Here is a 24,070-nt window from a genome sequence, read left to right as displayed (position 1 = left end):
GCAGGAGGAAAGACAGTTGGACACACCTGCGCCCAGAAGACCCATAGACAAGAAGGCTGCCTATTTGCAGCCGTGTCTCCCAAGCCTTACAAATAGGCATCATTTAATTGACAGGTGTTGGGTTCAAAAAGCAAATAAACTGGAATTAAGAGCTCAGATCTTTCCGATTCTAAAGTTTAGGATTTTTTTTTTTGTTTTGTTTTGGGGTTTTTTTTTTTTTTTTTTTTTTTTTTTTTTTTGCTTCTCTTGGGGGAAGATTTAAGCTAAGAAAAATACTGTGATTATGCATGTTTCACTAACAGCCACAGGAAGGCAAATGAAAAATTAAAGAGCACGTGTGTAAATGCACAGTTAAGTAACTGTTAAGAATGAGACACCTACTGTGTGCAAGCACAATGTTAGGTGCTGGGGATGACGTGGTCCCTGCTACCCCAGAGATTAGCCTTTTGGGGGAGAAAGGAGGCTAAACAAGCAGACAGGCCTTTATAATCAAGTGTGAATGTGGTGGAGGCCCCATCAGAGGGGACGATGGGGACAGAGAAGATGACCCTGACCCAGACTTGTGCAGTCAGGCTGCCTCCAAACATCACATCTGCACTGAGCTCTCAGAGATGAGCTGAGGTCAGCTTACTAAAGGTAACACAGAGCAGGGAAAATATTGCAGGAAAAGGAAGGAGCACGTGCAAAGGCCCTGAGACAAGAGAGAGTGTAATCAATTGGAAGGCTATACAATTTGCTTGGTAACAAATAAAAAATGCTTTCAGGGTCTCTCTACAGACCCTCTGCTTCCCCCAATATTATCTTCACTCAGTTTATAGGTGAGCACTTCCCTGTTGTGAGTCAGTCCGCTGAAATGCAACACCCCCAAGAACCAATGGACCTCAGTCCTTTTCATCTCTGGCCATTTCCTAAGAGGAGGATTGAAACCCAAGGGTGATCATAGGTCCCCCAGAGGGAGGCAATTTTTGCCAGACTCACTTTGGCAGAAGGTAAAGTCATGCTCCAACCAAAACTCTAGTCAGAAAAGTGGTCTCTGCAGCGGTGCTATGCTTCTCCATCAGCCACACCTGCACCATTGCACACAGAGGAGGCATGCCTCCAGTACCTGAAAGGTGTCCCCACAACTCCTTGCTGGTTTTAACTGCTGCTTACTTAACAGGGATGCAGTCTGGGATTGAGTGGGGCAGAAGGAGGACAGCCAGGGTCACAATGGCATTAAACTAACCATACACCTGGGTGGCATACGGTCATCTTAGCTTCTGCTACACTGACATCAAACAATTTTAGAAAACTTGAGACTGGGTTCTTTAAGAATTTTTTCAACTATTAGTCAATAAGGTGCAGTAATGAGGCCACAGCTTTGCAGGTCAACAGACTAGGCTAGTTATTTGCTAGCTGTGTGACCTCAAGCTGGTTCCCTGAGCTTTCATTCATTCATTCATTCATTTATTCATTCATTCATTCATGTAACATACATTTATTGGGGAGCCACTAGAGTCCTGGTGTCAATAAATGCTGGGAATTGGGAGTTCCCAGGGTTTTGTAACATAGTGGGGATGGCAGACTATCTCCTATTATATGGATGAAATAGGATCTGGATAGACAATATATTCCCTGTTTGTTGCATTTCCCATTTCTTCCTCCCCTACTGCCAGGGGAATGTGGTTTTCATGGAAGAACTTTGGGATTGTTACAGCTGGAATGCCAAGAGAAATAGTCAATATTCAGCTTTCCACTTCTAGAATGGGATTTTTGAGTCCATAGTAGACAATGGTTTTGAAAATCAGCCATCCTTGGGAGAAAAAAAGTTTTCTTGAATTCCTTAAGCTACCATTAGGGTAGCAAGTGCCAGGCTCAGAGGACTTGACTAGAGGTTCACTGGAAGCCTGACACAGAGAGAGCTCAGGAGTGACCCAAGAGGAGCGGTGACTAGGGCATGGAGGAGGGAAAAGCACTCCCCTCTTTCCAGAGTGGAGAATGGGGACAGAGACAGGCTAGGCCAGGTGGTGACTGGCCAAGGCCTTTGTTTTCCCTCACTCTTGGACTTGCACCTGCATGTGGGGGATATGACAGAAACAGGTAGCAAGGAGAGAACCAAAGAATCTTGGAAGGAGTGGTCTGTGTTCTGGGCTCTGTCTTTGGGAGATGCTCCACGGCCATGTCAGTGCCAACATGGTGGAGGAATGGGCCTTCCCTCCAAGGAGAGACATTGAGATAAGGCCCCTAGTTGCCCTCAGCCTGTACAGGACATGCAGATATCACTAGCCCTACATCGGTCCTGACCTCCAAACCTTTGTGTTGCATGGTTGAGTGTTCCACGGGCCTCTCAAGTCCTAACCTGAAGACCTCTACTGCCCAGTCCATGGTTCAGGCTCTACCTTCAAATACCCCATGTCCATCATTGGCCCCAGCATTGACCTGGTCAGGAAAATCAAGAATCAAGGGGACATCCAGGAGCCCCCATCCTCTCCCTCGTCTCCCATCCGACCATTTGTCCAACCGTTCCCCACGTCCTCACACATTTCTCCCGAATTTACTCTGACTGCGTCTCATCTCTGTGCTCAGCTCCCAGCATCCCACTCACACATCAGCACAGGTGCTCACTGGGATCCGAACTTTGTTTCATCCAAGTAAAGCAAGCTGGGAGGAGACAGGGGAAGGCTGGGTGGTGCTGGGCTAAGAATGGGTAACAAGGTATTGGTACCGCTGCCCATATGCCCTTAGATCTCACATTACTGTGCGTGCTGACTGCCTTTTTCTACCAGCACCCTGGGGCTACTGAAGTGTGTTCAACAGATACAGGAAGAGGACTACTCATGGTGGGGGGGAGGGTCAGTCCCTCCCCTCAAATAACCTTCAGCCAGTCTGGAATGGGGGTTGGTGGATAAATGCCCCAGCTCCCTCATTCCTCATAAGAGAGGTACTGAGAACGCAGAATGACTATGGACCCCAGGTGGTCTCCCTGCACCTGGCCATACAGTCTGCAATCCAGGCCCTCCTTGACCTCGCCCATGACTTTCCAGCTGTATCTCCTGCCACTTCCTGCCCCATTAATTCTGAACTGCCTGCAGCTTCTCGCACGCGATGTATTGTTTCACCCTTGCACACCTTAGTTCAAGCTGTTCCCTCTGCCTGAAATGATGCCCGTCCCAACATTCTTTCCTGACTCTCACCCATGTTTCACAGCTTAGCTCAGGCAATAGCTCATCTACAAATAGTTATTAAGTATCTGCCATGGGCTAGACTGCTACGGGACTACCTAGAACAGGCACCCTGTTGTGACTTGGGGGACCAGGGAAAGGATATCATCAGAAGTGTCATCTAAGTTCTAAGAGATGAGTCTCAGAGAGAGAGGAATAGACCAGGTGGAGAGGGAGGTGGGAAGGAGGGTGACAGTTTTTAAGGCACTAGAAATGGTGCATAGGGCCCAGAGGTGGCAGCTCAATTTGCTAATTGAACCAAAATAAATAAATAAATGACCAAGGTTGGAGTTGAAGCAAAGAAAAAGAAGTAGCAAAAGAGGAAGAAGAAGGGGCATGTGGCGGCAAATGAAGGGGCTTTCTAAGTCACTTTAAAGAACATGGCGCTTTGGCTGGTACAATAGAACAACAGTGCATGGTCCCTGAAGCGCCACGTTGGTCAAATGCTCATCCTCTGAGCTTGCTTATCTGCTCTGGGCTATGCCTCCTCAGTTTGTGTTTGCTTCCCCAGGGCAGGAAACACTTCTTTTTTTTTTTTTTTTAATTTTATTTTTTTAATGGGGCGACATCAATAAATCAGGATACATATATTCAAAGATAACAAGTCCAGATTATCTTGTCATTCAATTATGTTGCATACCCATCACCCAAAGTCAGATTGTCCTCTGTCACCTTCTATCTAGTTTTCTTTGTGCCCCTCCCCCTCCCCCTTTCCCTCTCCCTTTTCCCCCTCCCCCCCGTAACCACCACACTCTTTTCAATGTCTCTTAGTTTCACTTTTATGTCCCACCTACGTATGGAACAATGCAGTTCCTGGTTTTTTCTGATTTACTTATTTTGCTTCGTATCATGTTATCAAGATCCCACCATTTTGCTGTAAATGATCCGATGTCATCATTTCTTATGGCTGAGTAGTATTCCATAGTGTATATGTGCCACATCTTCTTTATCCAGTCATCTATTGACGGGCTTTTTGGTTGTTTTCATGTCCTGGCCACTATGAACAATGCTGCAATAAACAAGGGGCTGCATGTGTCTTTACGTATCAATGAGGAAACACTTCTTGATCTGTTTCCTTGTACCTAACACAGATCCTGCCCCAGAATTGGACTGTAATAAATGCATGGAGTTGGACCACTGAGGTGACAGAGAGCCACCCAGGATGTGGCCAAGCCTGCCTGGCCCAGATTCTACTAGAGAAGCCTCACAAAGGAGGGCACGAGGCTCCGCCTGCCCTGGCACCACAAAATCCTAATTGTCAGCATGGCACCACATGATGGGGAAGAGCAGCTGCGAATCTCTACAGGTGGAATGTGATCACTGGGGCCCCTGCCCAGGAGCATCTCTGGGGCAACCCCAACAGCAACGCCCTGATGTCTGGGCTGGTGGGGGCTACAGAGAAAGAATGTGGAGGAAGACCCTGGATGGGCAGCAGGGCTGTGTGGGCTTATGAGGAGCCCTGGGTGCTTGCCCTAGTGCAAGAGGAGCTGGAGAACCACAGAGGTGCGTGTTCTTGGTATCTCAGCCTCGTCTCCAAACCAAGCTCACCCAAATCACAATTTTCTTTCTATGAGCCTAGCAGACAGGGTGAAGCAAAAGTAAGTTTATAGTTGTGAGTATGTAAAACACAGAGCTTATTCTTGTATTACTATTTCTTAATTATTGTATTATTTTCCATACAAACAACTGTAAACCTACTTTTGCCCACCCCTGTATAATGTATACTACATACATATTTATTAAGTAGGTGAAGCACCTTATTAAAATTTAAGTTGTATGTGGCTAAGGGTTGTTTTGTACACTTGCTGAATCCCCAGAACCTAGAATAGGGCGAACATATAGCAGGTGTTAAAGATTATTTATTTAATACAATGAATTATACTTTTTGTGGCTCTGAGAGGAAAGAGCTTTTTCCCAAGGTTGCACCAACAGAGAGGACAGATCAAGTAGGTGAGCTAAGTCTTCCGGTTTCCAAGCTGGTAGCTTCCCTGGGCTGCAGTGCCCCCGCTGGAGAAGAGCTGAACTGCCCTGGGCCCCAGGAGACACCTGACCTGACCTGAGCTGAGACTGGCTGCAGCCTGATGTAAGACCAAGGGCTTAGGATGGCGAGCTGAGGGTGGGAGGTGGGATAGAGACCTAAAACCATAACCTTGGAGCCCTCTGCATGTATGGACACTCAATATGTTAGTGACTGAGGGGGCACATGTGAGAGGTCAGAGTTGAAGCTAGGGGTAGAATCATACATAAGCTCTGAAGAAATTGCCTGGAAGACTGAGAGTGGAGAAGAAAGCAGGCTTTGCCACAGAAACTTGAAAGGAAAGTGATTCATGCAGGAGGTCCTCAGGGAGGAAGCAGAGGACTGGCAAAGTCCACTGAACTGGGCTGAAAGAGGACGGCATGGTATTGAACAGCAAGAGCGACACTGGCACGGTTAAGTCTCCACCCGGCCGTTTCACCGGCTACAAATGACGTATGCTGCACAGGAGACTTGCCTCTAAGAGCTTCAGTTTCCTTTACTTACATATAAATGGATGCTACCTCCTTTCAGGGTCCCTAGAAAGCTTTCCCAGAACCCCAAACAAGGGAAGCACTCCATACATGCTGTGACTATTATGTTGGTGGTGGTGGTGTTATTGCAAGTGCTGACCATTAAGAAGAAAATATCAGTTTAATAAGGGGAAGGGAAAGAAAGGCGAAGAAGACAAGAGTCAGATTGCAGGAAGTTAAGGGGAGCCAAAGAAACAGTGTGTGTAGGTTGGTTTGCGGAGGAATTCAGTAGTGCAAGAAGTTGAGAAATCCCAAGCTTGGGCAGCAGGAAGGCTAGCAGTGTCTTTACAAGAGAAAAGACAAGTGAATTCACACAGGCAAAAGAGAGGGAAGCTGTAGAGATGAGAAACCCAAGCCATCAGAGAGCAGTGAGAGCCAGGACCAGGCCCCGGGAGTGGGCAGAGACGGTCCCCCAGAGGAGAAGGGGCACCCCAGTATTCTCTGTATCTGACCTGCTTTTGCTCCTTTTACCAGTGTTCCTCTTAGGCCTGGATTTGAAAGTCTTTCCTGTGGCCTCTCCCAAAGACAGTGGCAGAAAGCAGACTTGCCTAGAAGTGAAGAGGCCCAAGTTCTGGTCTGACCTTGACATTTGTACTTGGCTGAGCTCCAATCCTTCCTGAGCCCTAGTGTCCTCTTTGTGGCCGGAGTGATCCTTTCGGTGATTCTGTAACTATATCATCACACTAAGCATTATAAAATATTTCTTCTTATGAAATTTTTCTCCACTCTGATTGGAAGGAAGGGGGGGGGGCTTTAAGCTGAAGCTATCACTTCTTCCAGCAATTGGGACAATGTTTCTGCTTCAGATGCATTGCCATTGCCAGCAGATCGGGCAACACCATACATGCCAGCAGATCGAGGCTGAGCCTCCTGGTATTTAAATAGCATGTGCACTTTGTCTTGGCCTCTGGAGCCAAGCAAGAGATAGGCAGGAGCTTTGCTGAGTGTTGCTGTTGACGAGGCACTCCATGGCTGCAGGCTTCTGAATCCTCAGAAAAAACAACAATTACAGTGCACACTACACTGTCCTCCAAGGCAGCAAATATATCAGCTGCTGGTTATTTTGATACCCTGGAAAAAAGCTCTTTTGAGAAAAATCTAGTACATACAGAGAAAATTCTTATCCTCTGCTTGTCTGCACCACTTCTGCCTGCCGCCCTGCCAGCTGTTTCTTGTTCCTATAAATGTAGATGGTCCAAGCCTTAAGGTCCTTCTCCCAGTGACCCTGGAGAAGGACATTTCTGCTTGGACCCTTCTTGAAAGTGGAAGAGGCAAGAGAAGAGACACGTGGCTGTGGTCTCTGTAGCAAAGCCGGTCTGATCTGGAACCAGCTGGAAACCAGTCCAGTGTGGATGGGTTGTCTGACAGCCGCAAATGGCTCTGACCTTCATTGGATTCGGTAAATATTCACTGAGCACCTAGCCAGGCCCTGTGCTAAGACCTAGGGAGATTCTAGTAAACATGCAAACACTTAATAATCAGCCCCCACCAGGACGTGAGCTCTCTGAGAACAGGTACCCCAGCCATCTCACAGTGCCTGGCACATAGTAGGTTCTCATAATTCATCTTTGGAGTATTTATTTGTTGCTTACATATTTGTATTCACATGTTCTTATTCAAGATCTTTAAAATTCAGGGACAGAAACAGAGCTAGTCATGAATGGAAAGGAGTGTTTATTAAACCAACCATGTGCCATCAGAATATAATCAAGAATTGGGGGGGGGGGTCTAGGCTTCTAGTCCATTTACATTATGTTTCCATTTCCCTTTTATATACAACAAAAGCAAAACCACAAGTGCCCCAAATCCCTTTGTCCTTCTGGGTGATGCCACAGGACATAGACCAAAACTCTGCATTCAACAACTAAATTCTCTGTTATTCTAAAAATTTCAACTTCTTCCCTAAATTCCCCGGGTAGCTATTATGTGGGCTTAGTACTGGTGCTTTTAAACAAGTTTACACATGCCATGATTGATGAATGAATTTGTCCTATTGTCTGGAAATGTCTTTGTTTAATTGACAATAATAAATATCTTAACAGATCACCCTGGCTCTGATGCTACTTCTGCAAAAAGGGCCATTTGTGGTGACCTGAGTCACTAGAACTCACCTCCAAGGTGTGTGCATCCACCAGTCTGTACCACTCAGAATTGAACAAACCTTTGCTGGCAAAAAATGAGGCCATATCAAAGCTAAAGCTGACTTCCAGTTCCGGGGCTTTCTTCCTGCCTCATCCTTCACAAAACAGGCACAGATGGGGTGGACTTAGGCATGGGGCAAAGGTGAAACTAGAAAGATGTGGAGACCTCAGACCAATCTGTGTCAAGGCAGTGAGAAGTGCCTAAGAAGAGCCTCACCTTGCTTGCAAGCCCTCTAGTAGGAATAAAGGGCCACCCTAGGACCTAGAGCAGGAACCCCTCTACCTCACTAAATCCATGCACCTGAGGGTGATCTTCACCTGAGTTGTGCTGGCATAGCTTCACCAAAGGGACTCAGTGCCCGTCCCTTCTCTGTCTCTTTTTCCACATCCCTTTCCCCCCCTTGCGTTGGGCAAAGGGGAGGGGTTCAGCAAACTGTTTGCCCCGGAGATGTGAAGATATCTGACTGAATTCCACACCAGAGAAAGCTGAGTGGTAATTTTGAAAGACCTATAAATCCCCCAGAACAATATTACAATTAACAACGCACATTTGGTGAACAATCTGACTTAAGGGATATTTCTGACTTGCTAGTGGGGGGGGGGGGGGGACTGGAGCAAGAAAGGGCCAGCTGTTTGGTCTAGCGAGCTCCCCTGCTAGGCTCCGTATCCATGGAACCCAAGAAATGTTGGCGGGCCAGGCAGGAGATCCCACCACACTTCAAGTCCGTGCATGGGGATAAAGAGGAATTTGGGTTGGGGCTGGGGCAGCTCAGAAGGCTTGCTTTCTGGGTCAGTTTAGAGTCGCAGACCCCTTGCAAAGCTGATAAAAACTGTAGACCTTCTACGTAGAAAAAAATGTACACACTGCCCACAAATATACAAATCTTCCTACAATTTCAGAGGGGCCAGGGACCCCGGGAACTTCCAGAACTTAAGGCCCGCGTCTAGGTTCTGACGCCAAAGTCCTCTGTCCCTGGTCCCCTCGCGGGACTCGCCCTGCCTAGCAGCCTTCCAGCGGTTTTGGCTCAGGAGCGGTAGCACCTGCATCTTACGGGACTTCTTTGGGTGCTCGCTTCTCCCGGGGGGATGGGAGGCGTCCCAGGCGCAAAGCTCCCTTGGCTTTTCTCTCCAGACTGTGAGGCCCAGCCAAGCCTAAGAAACGGAGGGGAAACGCCGGGAGAACCACTAGGAGCTGACCGCAGGAAGCGGGAGGGCCTGAGGGAACTCCGCCCACCTGCAGCCCGGTAGCCCATTGGCCACCCCGGGCCAGCACCCCTGCCCGGTGTCCTAGAAAATCCCCGCCGGTTCGCGGCCCCTTCGACCCCCGTGCGTTTCTATTTGACTTCTGGGGTTTGAACCTTTCCATGGCTGAATTGAGCCAGTCCAACTGGGAGCGATTGATCCCTTGTCCCCAAGACCCGCTACAGTCCGGCACCTCAGCCCAGCCCAGACAGGTGCGGGGCTCGGGCTCGGGAGGGCTGGAGTGCGGGGCGGATGGAGTGAGGAGGAGTCTGGGAGGAGGGGCTAAGAATTCCAGAAGCCGTGTAAAAGCCTCTGGAGCTCCTGTACCGTACGGCAGAGAGCGTCGGGAACCGGAGGGAGCGCAGCACAGGGTGAGTCCCGCGGCCGGGAGCCGAGTCCGAGAGGCGCGCAGCGCGGGCGGGGCGGGGGCTGGTGGGTCTGGGCTCCCCGGGAGAAGTGCGTGGATTTCGGTTTAACAAGAGCTCCTTGCACCCCCGAGGCTCCCTTGGGCTGAAGTGCAGCGGTGAGAGAAGCGTCCCAAGTGGGTGCAGGAGCGCAGGAGCCTCGGCACGCGGGCAAGTGGTGGAGAGAAGCGGTCTTTCTCGTCGCGGAGTTCCCGGGTCTTCCGATGGTCCGAAGTCCGGGGGGCCACCCTGGCGCCTGCAGTAGTCGTGCGGCAGTGTCAGGGACTATTAGCTCGAGGGCTAGAAAGGGACTGCGCGCAAGTGAGGGAGAGCGAAGGAGCGTGCCGAGAGGGATGCGCGGGCGAGGAGCGCGCCTGGACCGCAGGAGTGCTGGTCTGCACCGCGAAAAGAGAGTGAGCGTGGGCTGGGTTGTGCTCCGAGTCTGGAAAGTGCTGCGCTGTCTCCAGGTAAGGGAACTGGAGCGGCAGGGCGCGCTGGACCTGGTGCCGGGAATGGAGCAAGGGATTTTCGGGCTCTTCTGCGCGTCACTGGAGGGCTGGGAGTTCCGAGTGAGGGTCTCCGGAGCTTGATGGAAGAAGCCTGCGCGCCCAGAGACCACGGAGCCGCGCTGGACCGAGGTCGCCGAGGCTCGGCTGGGCTTCTTGGGTCACCTGCCTCACCTCCAGCTGTCTTCTGCCAGGTGTGGGAGAAGCTAGCATGAAGGAGTGGGGCGGGCAGCGCCTTGGGTCCAGGCAGCAAAGATTGAGGGGAGAGAAAACTTAAGGGTCAGAGAGCGGCTTCTTTAAGCCAACACAAACAAGAAGCATAGCTCTGTTTGATTACAACTTTCCTTACTCTTTAAACAACAATAACAAAAATCTCCGAAATTCTCATGGAAGGTGTTTTCCGCTGAACTTTCTCTTCTTTTGTGAACTGAGAGATTAAAAAGGAGCTTGCTTGCTAGGCTGGTTTTTCCAAGTTGTTCCAGGTTGGAAGTCGTAACAGTATAAAGGATAATTTATGAGTGTTTCATGCATTAAAGTGTATTACAGCAGAGCCTTTTGGGTGCTGTGGGTATTATGGAAAACTTAGTGCACATTCCTAGCCGGAAACCAAAATAGTGCTCTCCTGGGTTTCTCTGCCCTGTCTGTCATCTTGGAGAAAAGGCACTTGATTAATTGTCCTGGCTCCATCCTCTGGGCGTACCACTGCTAGTGCCAGCCCCTCCCCCCCCACCCGCACAGCCAGCTGCATTCTGCAAATTGAGAGTCGCGCTGGAGGGCCCACCAGTAACTTATCTACAGGGTATTCAAACTCTGTAGAAGCTGTCAGTTAAGTCTGCTGGAGGGGAATATTTCTTGCTCAGTGTTTATAGTTTCCTATGAATGTCTGAAACTTTCTCCCTCTGCAGAGCCACAGAAGGAAATCTAGAAAGTCTACTTTAGATCTAATGGGTCTTTTCTGTGGAATAAATCATATGTCAGCCGGGGCAACCCCAGTGTCAATCCAGGATGGGCAGTGTTCCCAGAGGTTCAGAGGAGACTGGAGGTGGGGGGCAGTGAGAGTAGGCTGAGGGCTAAGATTGGCCCTGCTGGCATCGACAAACGGAGGAAATGAGTGTTCCTCACACTTGGGTCCTTGGGGGTGTGTGACTAACATCCCATGCTACCAAACCCCTCACCCGTGCTGTTTCCAATATTTTCATGCAGGTGACAAAAAAGGCAGCTTTGAAAGAAAACATGTCAGGAGGCACCACCAAGGTCTCTGGAGCATGGGGACACATATTTGAAAGAACTAAGTCTAGTTCTTTTTTTTTTAAAACCAGCTGCTGGTGCCGCACCTTCCCCAGGCAGTCATCTTACCCCAAATGCAGCCCAACTCCACTAAAGAATTGAAAAATTGGGCTCACTCAGGGCAGTCATCCTAGTATTGGTGACACTTTCTGTTCGCTTAGCAATTCTCAAGACTGAGGTTCTCACCACCTCCCATTGCCCACCCATATCTCCCATCCAGGGGACCAGTGGGAGGAGGGGATAAGCCTCACACTCCGCTTCTCTCCCTTCTCTCTTGCATGGAGAAATCTACACCTTGGCCAGGAAGGGGGCCCCAGATACCGACATCAGCAGAGAGGGCAGGGCAGGGCAGGGCAGGGCTGCAGCCAGAGGGAAGTTTCTCATCATTAATGAGATTAAGCTGATGAGAAAAACTCATTTCACTTTTAAATGTGAGCAGCACTGCTGCTGCACATTCATGGAGTGCCCCCTTGCGAAACAGCCGCATTGGAGCTGCGTAAAAGCCACAAAGGAGACACACCACTGCTCTTCCTGACCAGGCACGGAGCAGTCACCCAAACACAGCACCACACCAGGACCAGAGGCCTGACCATTTATCTTCTCCCAGGAAGACCCAAGTAGGGACTTCAGGGACCAGAGCAGGTGGATCTTTAAGACCTTTGCTGGAAGCAAACTCTCTCTGCTTTCAGGAGACAGTGGAAGGCTTGCTGAGGATTCACTTAAAATTTCTGGACATTCTGAGCAAACAACCCATGCTCCTAGAGGGTTTCTCTTTCTTTGATTGAGCTTACAGACCATCAGCTAAACTGTCAGCTAAACCGTCAGCCTACAGGCTTAGCTGGTATGAGAAGTCAGCTCTGTGAGGGAGCAGGTTTTTTTTTAATTAATTAATTAATTTATTTATTTATTTATTTTTTTACAGAGACAGAGTCAGAGAGAGGGACAGATAGGGACAGACAGACAGGAACGGAGAGAGATGAGAAGCATCAATCATCAGTTTTTCGTTTTTTGTTACGACATCTTAGTTGTTCATTGATTGCTTTCTCGAAATATGTGCCTTGACTGCGGGCCTTCAGCAGACTGAGTAACCCCTTGCTCAAGCCAGCGAGCTTGGGTCCAAGCTGGTGAGCTTTGCAGAAACCAGATGAGCCCACGTTCAAGCTGGCAACCTCGGGGTCTCGAACCTGGGTCCTCCGCATCCCAGTCTGACGCTCTATCCACTGCGCCACCGCCTGGTCAGGCAGAGGGAGCAGTTTTTATAGAACAGCATGTGATAGTGGCATCAGGCAAATAAATGGAGATGGGAAACCCTTCCCTAACCTACTCCCAGAGACCCTGCTTACTGACAGTAAAGGAACAGTTAACGCCCTAACTTCAAATAGTAGTGAAACCTAGGTGGCCCCCAAGGCAGAAATGCAGCTGGAGAAACTGAGGCTTTGGGGGGTCACAAGCCTTTCGGTTGGACACGCACAAAGATTGTCACTGTTTGAGCTGAGGAGGATAGTCCTTCAGCCACAAAGTGTGGCCGAGACTAGAATAATAAAAGCATACAATAAAGGAGAGTTTCTCATGCTTCATGATGTTTTCATTACTCTCCTATGGGCTACTCCACATGTTTTTGAGGAGTCTCTATAGACTCTTGGCCTCAGACTATGACACAGTAGGATTCAGACTGAAACATTGAGATGACCTCTTGATATTTTTCTCCTGCATTTTGGTTAACTTCTGGAGGTAGTTTCCTGAGTTCTGAGACAGGAGGGAAAGTAGCTTTGTGACCTTGAACACTTTACTAAACTTCTCAGGCTTCAATTTCACAATCTGTAGAACAAGTGCATTGAGTTATCAGTGTTTTTCAATGGAGTTGTTGGCAATTGGGTACAATTCTTGGGTAACTATGACCTATTTACATAATGCAGGAAGTTTAGTATCCCTGTCTTATCTACTAAATACTGGAAGTCATGGTGACCACAAAGACTACGCTCCCCGCCCCCTGCCATGCCACATATGAGTAAATGCTTATTTATTGGATAATATTGTTCCCACTGGAGAACTCCCTTGGAAATTACCCATGAGGTTCTTTCTTCCAGGCCCTAATGTTGGGCATCAATTTCGTCATTGAGTTGGGACTTCAGCCCTGGGCTTGAGCCTCCAAGAACCAGCATTTCAGGCTCCAGGAAGCCATTGACAGGAACACTAGTCCCACTAGGCATCATCCTTTGCCTTTTGTCAATGGAGTGTGCCTTTGAATGACCTACATGAAAACAAAACCAGGAAGAGTGAGGGGGAAGGGACAGGTGGTATTAGAGCACAGCAGCCTCCATATGTGCCATATGCCATTAAAACACAGGCAGACTGCTGGCTCTGGGTGTCCACAGCACTGGGAGAGGACCTTCCTTCCTCCACTAAAGGGATCATACTGTGGCACCAGGAGGTCCCTGAAAGAACAAGGAAGCAGAAGCTTCCCCAGAACGGAGAGCACTTAATACCACCTGGGTACGTATTGCTATCAAATTAACGCCACTGTGCCCAAGCTGTGAGAATAAATGGGAATCAATAATGTGATGTGTGATTGAAAAAAGTTGGCCCACAGTGCTGCCCTGGAGGGATGGTGTATGCAGTCCTGGGATTATTCTCAAAGAGAACAGCTCACCTTGGCCTTACCTTGGCCCAAGCTCTCACTGGAGAATAGTTTGGTTATTCACAGTGCAAAGGGCTAAAATGAGTCTCTTTGGAGGATATTATAGGAACACCTACCTGCTATTCACACCCCGAAGTAGTAGAAGAGAGAAAACTAGGGCTCATAAAGAGTTTGGAGTTAATTTCTAATGAAGCCAAAAAAAAAAAAAAAAAAAGACTGGGAGACCTAAGGAGATCCCCTGGGAGGTCGATACTCATCTGATACTGCAATCTGTCAGGTGGGACTAGCAAATACTTTTGAATTGCCCCAGAGTTTAGCCAACGCCTTTCTTTCTTTCTTCCCCGCCCCCCCCCCCCGAAGCTGGAAACGGGGAGAGACAGTCAGACAGACTCCCGCATGCGCCCGACCGGGATCCACCCGGCACGCCCACCAGGGGTGATGCTCTGCCCACCAGGGGGCGATGCTCTGCCCATCCAGGGCATCGCTCTGTTGCGACCAGAGCCACTCCAGCGCCTGGGGCAGAGGCCAAGGAGCCATCCCCAGCGCCCGGGCCATCTTTGCTCCAATGGAGCCTTGGCTGCGGGAGGGGAAGAGAGAGACAGAGAGGAAGGAGAGGGGGAGGGGTGGAGAAGCAGATGGGCGCTTCTCCTGTGTGCCCTGGCCGGGAATCGAATCCGGGACCCCTTGCACGCCAGGCCGATGCTCTACCACTGAGCCAACTGGCCAGGGCCTAGCCAACGCCTTGCACTTGCAGAAAATCTTTTTATTAGCAGTACTATTAGCCAGAGTCAGATAGTTAGCATTCCCTTGAAAATTCACCACCAGGCTAAGCAGATGGACATGTTTTGGTGCCGTCCATGGTGGCTTCTGCAGGTGGAGAGGATCTGGCTCTGAAGTCAGTGGGAAGGAACAGCCCAAGCTTCACACAGAAGCCCTGCCATGTGGAGGGCAGTTACAACCCACTATGACTGGAACACCTTCCCAGGAGCCAGAGTATTTGCTATTTGGTACAGATGGGCTGATTTTCCATTTTCCTTTGGCTCTTCTATCAGTGGCCAGAGTCAGTGGTTATGTATCGTCTGTCTGCTTGCTGCATGCTGTTCCCGAGTGAGCCCAGAGAGGACCACCTGGTACAAGCCGTGAGTGCTCAGCCCAGGTTGGGGGTGCAGGGAGGTCCTGTCTCAGCCCCTCATCATGTGGATCTGAGGTGTGGTCACAGTGACTCGTAGGCCTCACTTGCCCAGTCTGGTGAAATGCCATTCCATGTTGGAACCTGAGCAGACCTGGCTTGGAGGTGAAGACAATGGGCTACCACAAACTTATGTTGAATCCCCATGGGTGTGGGAGATGCCAAGTGAGTCAGGTCCCTTTGGACTGTGATTTTGAAGGGAGGAGCAGTCATACTGGGCTTTACCTGCAGGAAGGATGCTGGACTAGGTAAGCAGAGAGGAAGGAGAGGAGCACCAGGGGAGCAGATGTAGGAAAGCATCTCTCGTACCCAGTTCCTCTTCCGGAAAACAGAGATTACAGTAGTACCTCCTCTGCCAGACTGCTGCGCATGGCAGGTGGAATGATGCTGGTGGGACATCAGCATGGGTCTCATACACAGTGGATGCTCTACAGACACCAACCCCTTCCCCTCGTGTTCTCCCTCGGCAGGACTGATCTGAAAGGGGTGCTTTCTTAATGCCTTTTCACTTCAGGTCACACAATATTATTCTGCATTTTTATGTCTATATTTTGACCTTCTGTGATTAACATTCTCATTCTGATAGCACCTTAACTAAATTCTTCATCTTCTTAATTTTCTTTGCCTCATAATATCCGAGTAGAAGGAGACCCGTGGATATGCTTCTGTAATTTTCTTCCAGAGGCGAACTTCTCAGACTTTTATTTCAGAAATGTTATGCAATGCTCTCTAAATAAGGCATTTCTTGAGGATGGCCATTTGTACTGGCAGCTTTCAGAGTGTTTTGTTTCCTTACCCCATATAACTTCTCCTTCAACAACTAGCATCGTTAGGATTTTTTCTTTCTTTTCTTTTTTTTTTTTTGTATCTTATTGAATTTATAAGAGAAGGAATAAGGAAGCTGTGAATTTTTCTGTGGTAGCAGGGTGTGTGTGCACTCCCATAGCTAGGGGCAGGGGCTGAGCACTTGTTGCTGAATTACATATAACCTGGGGTTAAAGGGGGGACAGTCCCCACGCCCCTGGGGAGGGAGGTCCACCAGCTTATCAGGCCACTGGATTGATTTTCCTTCTCCCAATTAGCATCTTTATTAAAATGTCAGCCAGGGGACTGAGCACTATGTGTGGGGGAATTGTGACAAATATAAATCGTGACCCTTCCCCAGGAGCTTGCTCAGGAGCCAAAATTAAAATAACATTAAGGTCTCATCAGATCACGCGAATGAAGTAAGACCATAGGGCCTGTGGTAAATCACGAAGGGTATTCCCCACCAAAAGAGGACAGGCCTTATGTCTCTTTTGCTTTGCAGGGTTATAGGTTCAATGTGGCCAGATCTTCCAACTCTTCAAAAAGAGTCAAAACTTTGAGTTTGAATGTGTAACTTCTTCATTTTCCAAACATCTGTGCAGGGCAAACAAAATCTGTCAGCAGGCTTTGTTACCTTCTCAACTAGACTTGGAGCAGTTGAGAGCAGTATCTGAGCGGAGCAAGATAAAGAGAAGTGGCTGTAAGAGCTCAGAGAAGGAGAGATCTGAGTGATGAGTTGCCCTCTGGGAAGACTTCCTGGAGGAGGAGATATCTTACTGGCGGGTAGATTTAATAGAAGAAGCTCGGTACAAAATCACACGGATTTTATTGGTTCTAGGACCACATTCCTTATCTCTCTAACCTCAGTTTCCTCATCTATAAAAGGGAATCATAAGGTCCTCTGGGATGGCAGTTATAGGGGTGAGCGGAATGAATGCTAGAAGGCCCTTACTTAGCTCAGAGCCTGGAATATAGCAAGTGCCCGGTAAGCCTGAGCTCAGTCGCCTATTTCTGCTTTAGGAACAGGATAGAAGATGTAGATTATTTTTCTCCTCTCCTTCCCTCTTCCTGCTCTTCCCCAAAGCCTGTATCCCTGTGCCCACCTGTCAGAATCCCATTCTTTCGAAAACCCGACCTGGGCCACGGCAGACAAACACAAGTCCCCTTGGTGAGAAGGGAAAGTACTCTGGGAGGCTGTATAGACACACAAAGCAAATATTCAAGGAATTCTTAGGAATAAAAAAAAATTGTAAATCTGGATTTTTGCACAAGGCCATCATAGGAACATGTTTTCTCAATTAGCGTGCACATTGCTTAGAGTGAAGTCACGGAGCCCGCGGCTCATCAGGGCTGACTCGCGCTGAGCCACCTGATCTGGACTTCACTTTCCATGACCTAAATCTGATTCAGCCAACCCTGTCACTGCCCCTCACTGTCAAAACAAAGTCACCCCAAATCCCTAACCAAGGTGGAGACACACGCATGCTCCTGAAAAGCAATCTGATTTCAGGTCCTGGATATGTTCACTGAAGATTGAGAAAGACAGCCATAGTCTTGGTGGTAGATTGCTAGATTGCCCACAGCCCCTCCTGTTGTCCCTTCCTTGAGCATTTATTGTTAGATCACAACTGTGCATTGCCCATCAGAACAGATGAGAGCTTTGGGTTCTGAAAACAGAGAAAAGAGTTGCTTTTGCGAAGCATGCATCAACTGCTTAAAATATTACTAGTCAATGCCAGAGATCAGAGATTATGTTTTCTGGATGGTTTCCTAGCTGGACCTTTTTCCAAGTGAACAGCTTTGTCAGATTTCTGTAATTTCTGAAATGTTTATTAATGATGGCCCCTTACCAGAGGGATGGTTCAGAGTGCACAATTAGCAGCTTGCCTCAGAAGCAAAGCTGCTGCCCAACATCCCATAAGATCAAACCAGGAGTTAAAAACACTTAAATCAACTGCCATAGACTACAGGAAAGGAAAATCTTTTTCAAAGTACTCATCGAGACCCACTATGGAGATGTGAAATCAATTTACTGGTCTCTCTAAATGAAACAGGGTAGAGTAAAATTTTAACAACTTAATGTATGTTGCATGTAGCAAGGAAAAGTAATTGTGAAACTGTTGGGTTTTTTTTGTAACAAGGACAGAGAGAGTCAGAAAGAGGGACAGATAGGGATAGAAAGACAGGAAGGGAGAGAGATGAGAAACATCAATTCTTCATTGCGGCACCTTAGTTGTTCATTGATTGCTTTCTCATATGTGCCTTGACTGGGGGACTACAGCAGACCAAGTGACTCCTTGCTTGAGCCAGTGACCTTGGGCTCAAGCTGGTGAGGCTTGTTTAAACCAGATGAGCCTGTGCTCAAGCTGGCGACCTCGGGGTCTCAAACCTGGGTCCTCCACATCCCAGTCCGACACTCTATCCACTGCTCCGCTGCCTGGTCAGGTGAAACTGCTGTTTTAGCTGTAGATATGTTACACATATACATGTGCAAACTGGATCGTGATGGAAAATGCATTTTTTTTTCTTCTTGGTGAGTCATGGTTTAAAAAGCTTACCAGGTACTGGTATAGATGACGGCTTGGTTTAGAAAAAGGCATAGCTTTGGCCCTGGCCTGTTTGCTCAGTGGTAGAGCATCAGCTCAGAATGTGGATGACCCAGGTTCAATTCCCAGTCAGGGCACACAAAAGAAGCACCCATCTTCTTCTCCACCTCTCCATCTCTTCTCTCTCTCTCTCTCTCTCTCTCTCTCTCTCTCTCTCTCTTCTCCTCCCCTCCTGCATCCATGGCTTGATTGGAGTGAGCTGGCCCTGGGTCCTTAGGATATTTCCATGGCCTCTGCCTCAGGTGCTAAGAGCTGGGTTGCTGAACAAAGGATCAATGCCCCAGATGAGCAGAGCATCACCCACTAGTGGGCTTGTCCGGTGGATCTCAGTTGGGACACATGCGGGAGTCTTTCTCTGCCTCCCCTCCTCTCAGTGAATGAAAAAGGAAGGAAGGAAGGAAAGAAGGAAGGAAGAGAGGGAGGGAGGGAAAGATGGAGGGAGGGAAGGAGGGAGGAAGGAGAGAGAGAGAGAGAGAGAGAGAGAGAGAGGCATAGTTTGAAGCCAGACAAACTTGGGGTTAAAGCCAGCTCCATGGTTCCTAGTTGTATGATCTTAGGTAATATAAGTTCTCTAAGCATCAGTGTCCCCATCTGTGAGGTCGGACAGATTACTTCCTCACAGGGCTGACATGTAGATTACCTGGCCAAGTTGTACAAAGTGCCTGGTACTGTACCTGCCCCTAAAGAGGCCCCCAGTCAGTGAGAGCTGCTGCCATTGTCTGTCCTCCCTCCTCTTCTTCCTCAGCTCCTCATTCCCCTCTTCTTCTCCTCTTTCTGTAGCTTCTTTTTTAAGACTACTTAACCTCATTAACTATGACGTCCCTAAATGCTTTCTCCCTGCTGTCTGTCTGCTATTCCTCCGGCAAACCCAGCACAGAAACAATAATCACACCTTGTCTTTGTCCTCACCTTCTGTTTCCCCTTTCTCCCACATCATGCTTGCAAAGCCATGCTTGTGTGATTCCAGTGCCTAGACACGACCCTGACAGCAACAGTCCACGGGACTCAAGACACCATTCTCTCGTCATGGGAACAACAGGGGGGTCTCTGCCTTTCCCGGCGCTGTGACTGGGATCATTGCTTTGGTCCTTGGGTGCGTGCAGTCACTCTGGATAGAGCTCCTGTTCCCACAAATCATATCCTTTCCCCTCAGTATATTTTTATAAGGACAACAGGGCTAAGATACCATTAAAATGTTGACATTGTCAAATTCTTAAGAAGTCCCTGCCCAGAACAGAAAGCCTAACATTTTCTCATGACTGAGGCTCCTGGCTACCCCGGTGCGGAGAGTCAAAGTTTCTCCCCTCGTTATGAACAGCTGAAAAGTTCCCAGTGTGTGCACTGGAGCTGCATCTTTAGGGAAACCAGACCCTAATCCCAGCTCCAGCCCTCAGCCCGCCCCTGGCCTGTCACTGCCAAGGCCTCCCCTCCTCATCCCGGGGAGATTATGTGAAAGGGTGACCCACACAACGAGGGCGCCACAAAGGTGACATGTCACAGTTTTCTTGAGAGACGGGCTAATGCAGCCCCTGGAGATAGATTAGCAATGACAAACTGCCTGCCTCCTTTTTAGTGAGGGAGCTTCACCTTTCTCCTTCTTCTGTATTTCCCATGCTCCCCTGGGGCTCCGTGCAATTCTGCTTCTATATCACCCTCCCACCAGGCCCTGTTTTCAGCACTGAGACTCAGAGATGATTATTAGTGATGTCTCCTCAAATGCTGAATTCCAGCCCAGACCAGAGCTCTAATGCTCCTTTCTAGGCAGTGAAGACATCTCTATTTGAGGTTGCCAGGCAGTGGGGTAGAGGGGGAGGAAATGGCTGTGGTTCTATATAATTTTCATCTCTTTGAGTATCCTTTTGTCCTCTTCCCCACTCATGCCACTATTCCCTGTAAAGTTAATGTCACAAGGCCAGTTGCACCTTTTCAATAACATTTATAGCAGAAGAGAGACGTTAGTCACATCATACTTAGTCCCTTTCCCTCCAAGCAGGCGGACTATATTGAACTTGGGTGGACCACAAGCAAAGCAGCCAAGAGGCTGTTTAAATTCATCACTGTTGCACCTTGGTTTTTGGCTGGGGGTTATTTGTTTTGTTTTTAAGGGAGTAACGAGTGCTGACTTACTTTTTTTGTGCCCAAAGGGGGAAAAAAAAGCCTATTTCCACCCATTCTGAAACTCACAATGACAAATGGAATCAATTGTCCCCGGACATGACACACCACCAAGAATGTTTCGTAGGCATGAAATGAATTACCTTTCCTTTCGTCTGGGTTCAAGACTGTTGTTTCTGTCCTTTGATGGGGAAAGTGTGAACACTTAGAAATGTTTTCATTTTCCTTTTCGAGGAGGTCAGACACCAAAACCTGATTCCAGATTTCATGGCCACTTGCCAACATCTCTGTATCTTAGACATGGAAGAAAATATTTGAGAGGAGGTACCTTTTAAGCATTGTCATTTTGAATTTTTCTAAAAAAGAACAGGACATGTCAGAAAGTGGAGGGCTTAATAAAGCCGCAAGTATGTTTCAAAGGTTCTTTTGGAAGCACCTTTATGATGAAGCAAAATGAAGAGTTGATTTTTAAATTGTAAATGTTCACCTTTAGTCATTTCAACTTCCTAAACGATTATGGACAGATTTGGACTGGCAATACATGTGCTTAGGAGAATTCCACAAAGTTGTCTGAAGCTTATTTCTTTTATGGATTGGGAAAGTGAGAAAGAATAATGGCTGATCAGGTAGGGGTTATTTACTGCAACTCAGTAACACTGCAATGAGGAAACTGGGGAATTATTCCCGGCTCAGCCTTCTTCAAGAGGTGCAAAATGGACAAATCACAGAACCTCTCTGGGCCTCTGTTTCTTAATCTTAAAATGAGCATAATAATATCGTCCCTGCGTAGTGGATGGGTTGTTGTATTGAATACAGTTGCCAGCTGGGGAAACCGCTCATCTGTATGGGAGAGGTGACGCGTGAGGGCCGTAGACAAGCGGTGTCAGATGCCGGGTGCCAGTGCCGGCTTCGCCTTTGGTGGCTTAGGGACCTTGACAGTCACTCACCCTACATGAGTGATCCACGCTTTTGCCTGCCATCCCAGGCAGCAGGCCTGTGCCAGGTAGAGGCCAAGGGCACCATGGAAACAGTATGAGTGTGGACTCAGACTCTCCAGGGCGCCAGGCCCAGGACTGGGGCTGAAAACACATGATGGAGGGTGAGGTACTAAGCTCTCTGGTTGTCAGTTTGCTCAGCTATGAAATGGGACTCACAGCACTTCTTAGGGTTCAATTAAACAAGGTGACATCTGTGAAGTCTTCCAGTTGTGAAACCTGGTTCTGGAGCAGGCATTGATGTTGAACACAAATGATGGCTGAGAAGCTCCTCGATTACGTGGTACTGTGAGGACACAGAGCTCTCCTAACATCCCTTCTTTCTCACGGGCCCCCTACTCTTCCTCATTTGGTAGCTTCTCCTCCTCCTGCTCTGGAAGTACCAGAGGGCCCTGGAGAGCCCCATCCAGGCCACTTCCTCTCCTGTGTCGCTGTGTCACTCGCCCTCGGTGGCCTCCCCAGGTATTAACTGCCATCTACGGCTTCTATATATCCACGGCCACTTGGATATTTAATGGACATTTCAAATGTAGAATATTTCTTAAAATTTTAATTGAATTTATTAGGGTGACATTAGTTAATAAAATCATACAGGTTTCAGGTGACAATTCTATAACACATTATCTGTATATTATATGTGTGTTCACTACCCCAAGCCAAGTCTCCTTCCATCACCATCTGTCCCCATCCCCTTCCTCTCCTTCAATCCAGTCAAATGTAGAATTTTTGACCCCCAAACTATTCTTCAAGAATAAAATCCACATTCTTGTCATGGCCTTATTTCAGTGGTTCTTAACTGGGAGTGAATTTTCCCCCAGGGCATTTGGCAAATAGCTGGAGACATTTTTAGTTGTCACAAGTATATGAGTGTATGTTGTGTATGTGTTTGAGGGGAGAGGGTGGATACTGGCATCTAGTGAGTGGCCTCCAGTAAAGTAGCTAAACATTCTGTAATGCACAAGACATTCCCCCACCCCTGGCAACAAAGAATTATCTGGCTCAAAATGTCAGCAGTGTAGAGGTAGAGAGAGAAACCCTGCCTGTATATGCTCTGGCCTGACTCTCTCTCTCATGCTTACCTGCCCTGTGGTGCCCCACTGACTTTCTTGCAATGTCTTCAGTGCACTAATCACATGATTATCTCGGGGCCTTTGCACATGCTGTTTCCTCTGTTTGGAACACTCCTACTCACAGATCTTCTTCACCTGGTTAGCTTTGGTTCACCATTTATTTAGGTCTGCTCAGGTGTACCCTATTTTAAAATATCTGTTGCCATGGCCACCAATAGACTCTGTTCCCTCACCCAACTTTATTTATTGCATAGTACTTCATTCTGTCATTTGTTTTCTTGTGTTAAGAATGAGGGCAATGAGTTTTGAATGAATGAATATGTATGGCACAGACATGGAGACTACTGAAGGTTAGTTAGGAAAGGAGATTAGCGGGATGCAGCATTTTGGGGAAGGCATGCCATATGTTGCACAGCAGGTTTCTGGAGTTCCTGCCCCTATAGCTAAGCTGGCCCCAAAGTGGAGCAGGGCTCTGGGGGGCATGGCTTCCTTTCAAGCACAAGTGTACCTGGGAGGCAGGCTTGCAGATTAGTCAGCTGTGGATTTTAATATTCAGTAGGACAGAGAGTGGAGCTGGAGGACTCAGAAGTCCAAGATGTGTGAGTCAACAGAGGAGTCAGGAAAGAGAAGTGAATGGGAAAAGCAGGAGCAGGACGGGGAAATGGAAGCTGCTGTTGGTTCAGGGCAGGAGTGGAGTCCAGTGCAGATGGAAGGAGCAGCCTGGGAGGGAAGAGCAGACTTCTTCAGGGGAAAATCCAAGTCAGCTCATCCTGACAGGCTCACAGTGGTTCTTGGCGGTAGAGCTGGGGAGGTGGGTGTCATCCACCATCAGTTTTCCAGGAGTGAGTGAGGGGCTGGGAGTGGGATCAGGAGCCAGTGAGGGGTCATACCAAATCTCTCACGCAGCCAGGCAGAGACTGTCCTGAATAGACAAACTGGCTTGTGTAGAGTTGGTCCCATGTGAGATCATTAGGAAAATTGTGGTTCCAGCAGTCTTGATTCCAAATACTCTGCTCCATTATCAAATATCGGTCCTTTTCTTTAGTTAATGAAAAAGTAATTCTTGTAATGCCACATGTGACAATGTATTGTCCATGTTTAGCACTTGCTGGGTGATGAGTGGGTATGCATGCCATCCCAGGTCAGCCTCAGTGCCACCTCCCAGTTAGGACAGTGATGCCCAGCTCTTGAGGGAGAGGGGTGGGATCATGGAGCATATTACCAAGATCTCAGACTTCCAGGGTGTGCAGACCATGGAGGTCTGGTCATCCCCACATCACCTGCAAATGACACAGTAGGGTCTATGTCCTCAGGGCCACCTCA

General features: G+C 48.3%; 1 protein-coding gene across 2 annotated transcripts in view; it reads left to right on the top strand.

Annotated features, from left to right (window-relative positions):
* The first annotated feature begins 9,311 nt into the window (after positions 1-9,311).
* The window catches only part of NGF (nerve growth factor), a 65,880-nt gene continuing 51,121 nt past the window's right edge, over positions 9,312-24,070 (top strand). The window contains exon 1 of one of the 2 annotated variants that reach the window (XM_066372259.1): positions 9,312-9,501. The gene's annotated coding sequence lies outside the window, so the exon portion shown is untranslated. The remainder of the gene's footprint in view (positions 9,502-24,070) is intronic. The other variant, XM_066372258.1, reaches the window with a different exon arrangement.

This window comes from Saccopteryx leptura, chromosome 3, assembly GCF_036850995.1.
Source record: "Saccopteryx leptura isolate mSacLep1 chromosome 3, mSacLep1_pri_phased_curated, whole genome shotgun sequence".
Lineage (NCBI taxonomy): Eukaryota > Metazoa > Chordata > Mammalia > Chiroptera > Emballonuridae > Saccopteryx > Saccopteryx leptura.
Note: the sequence above shows the minus strand (reverse complement) of the source record. Positions and strands in the feature narration are given on the sequence as shown.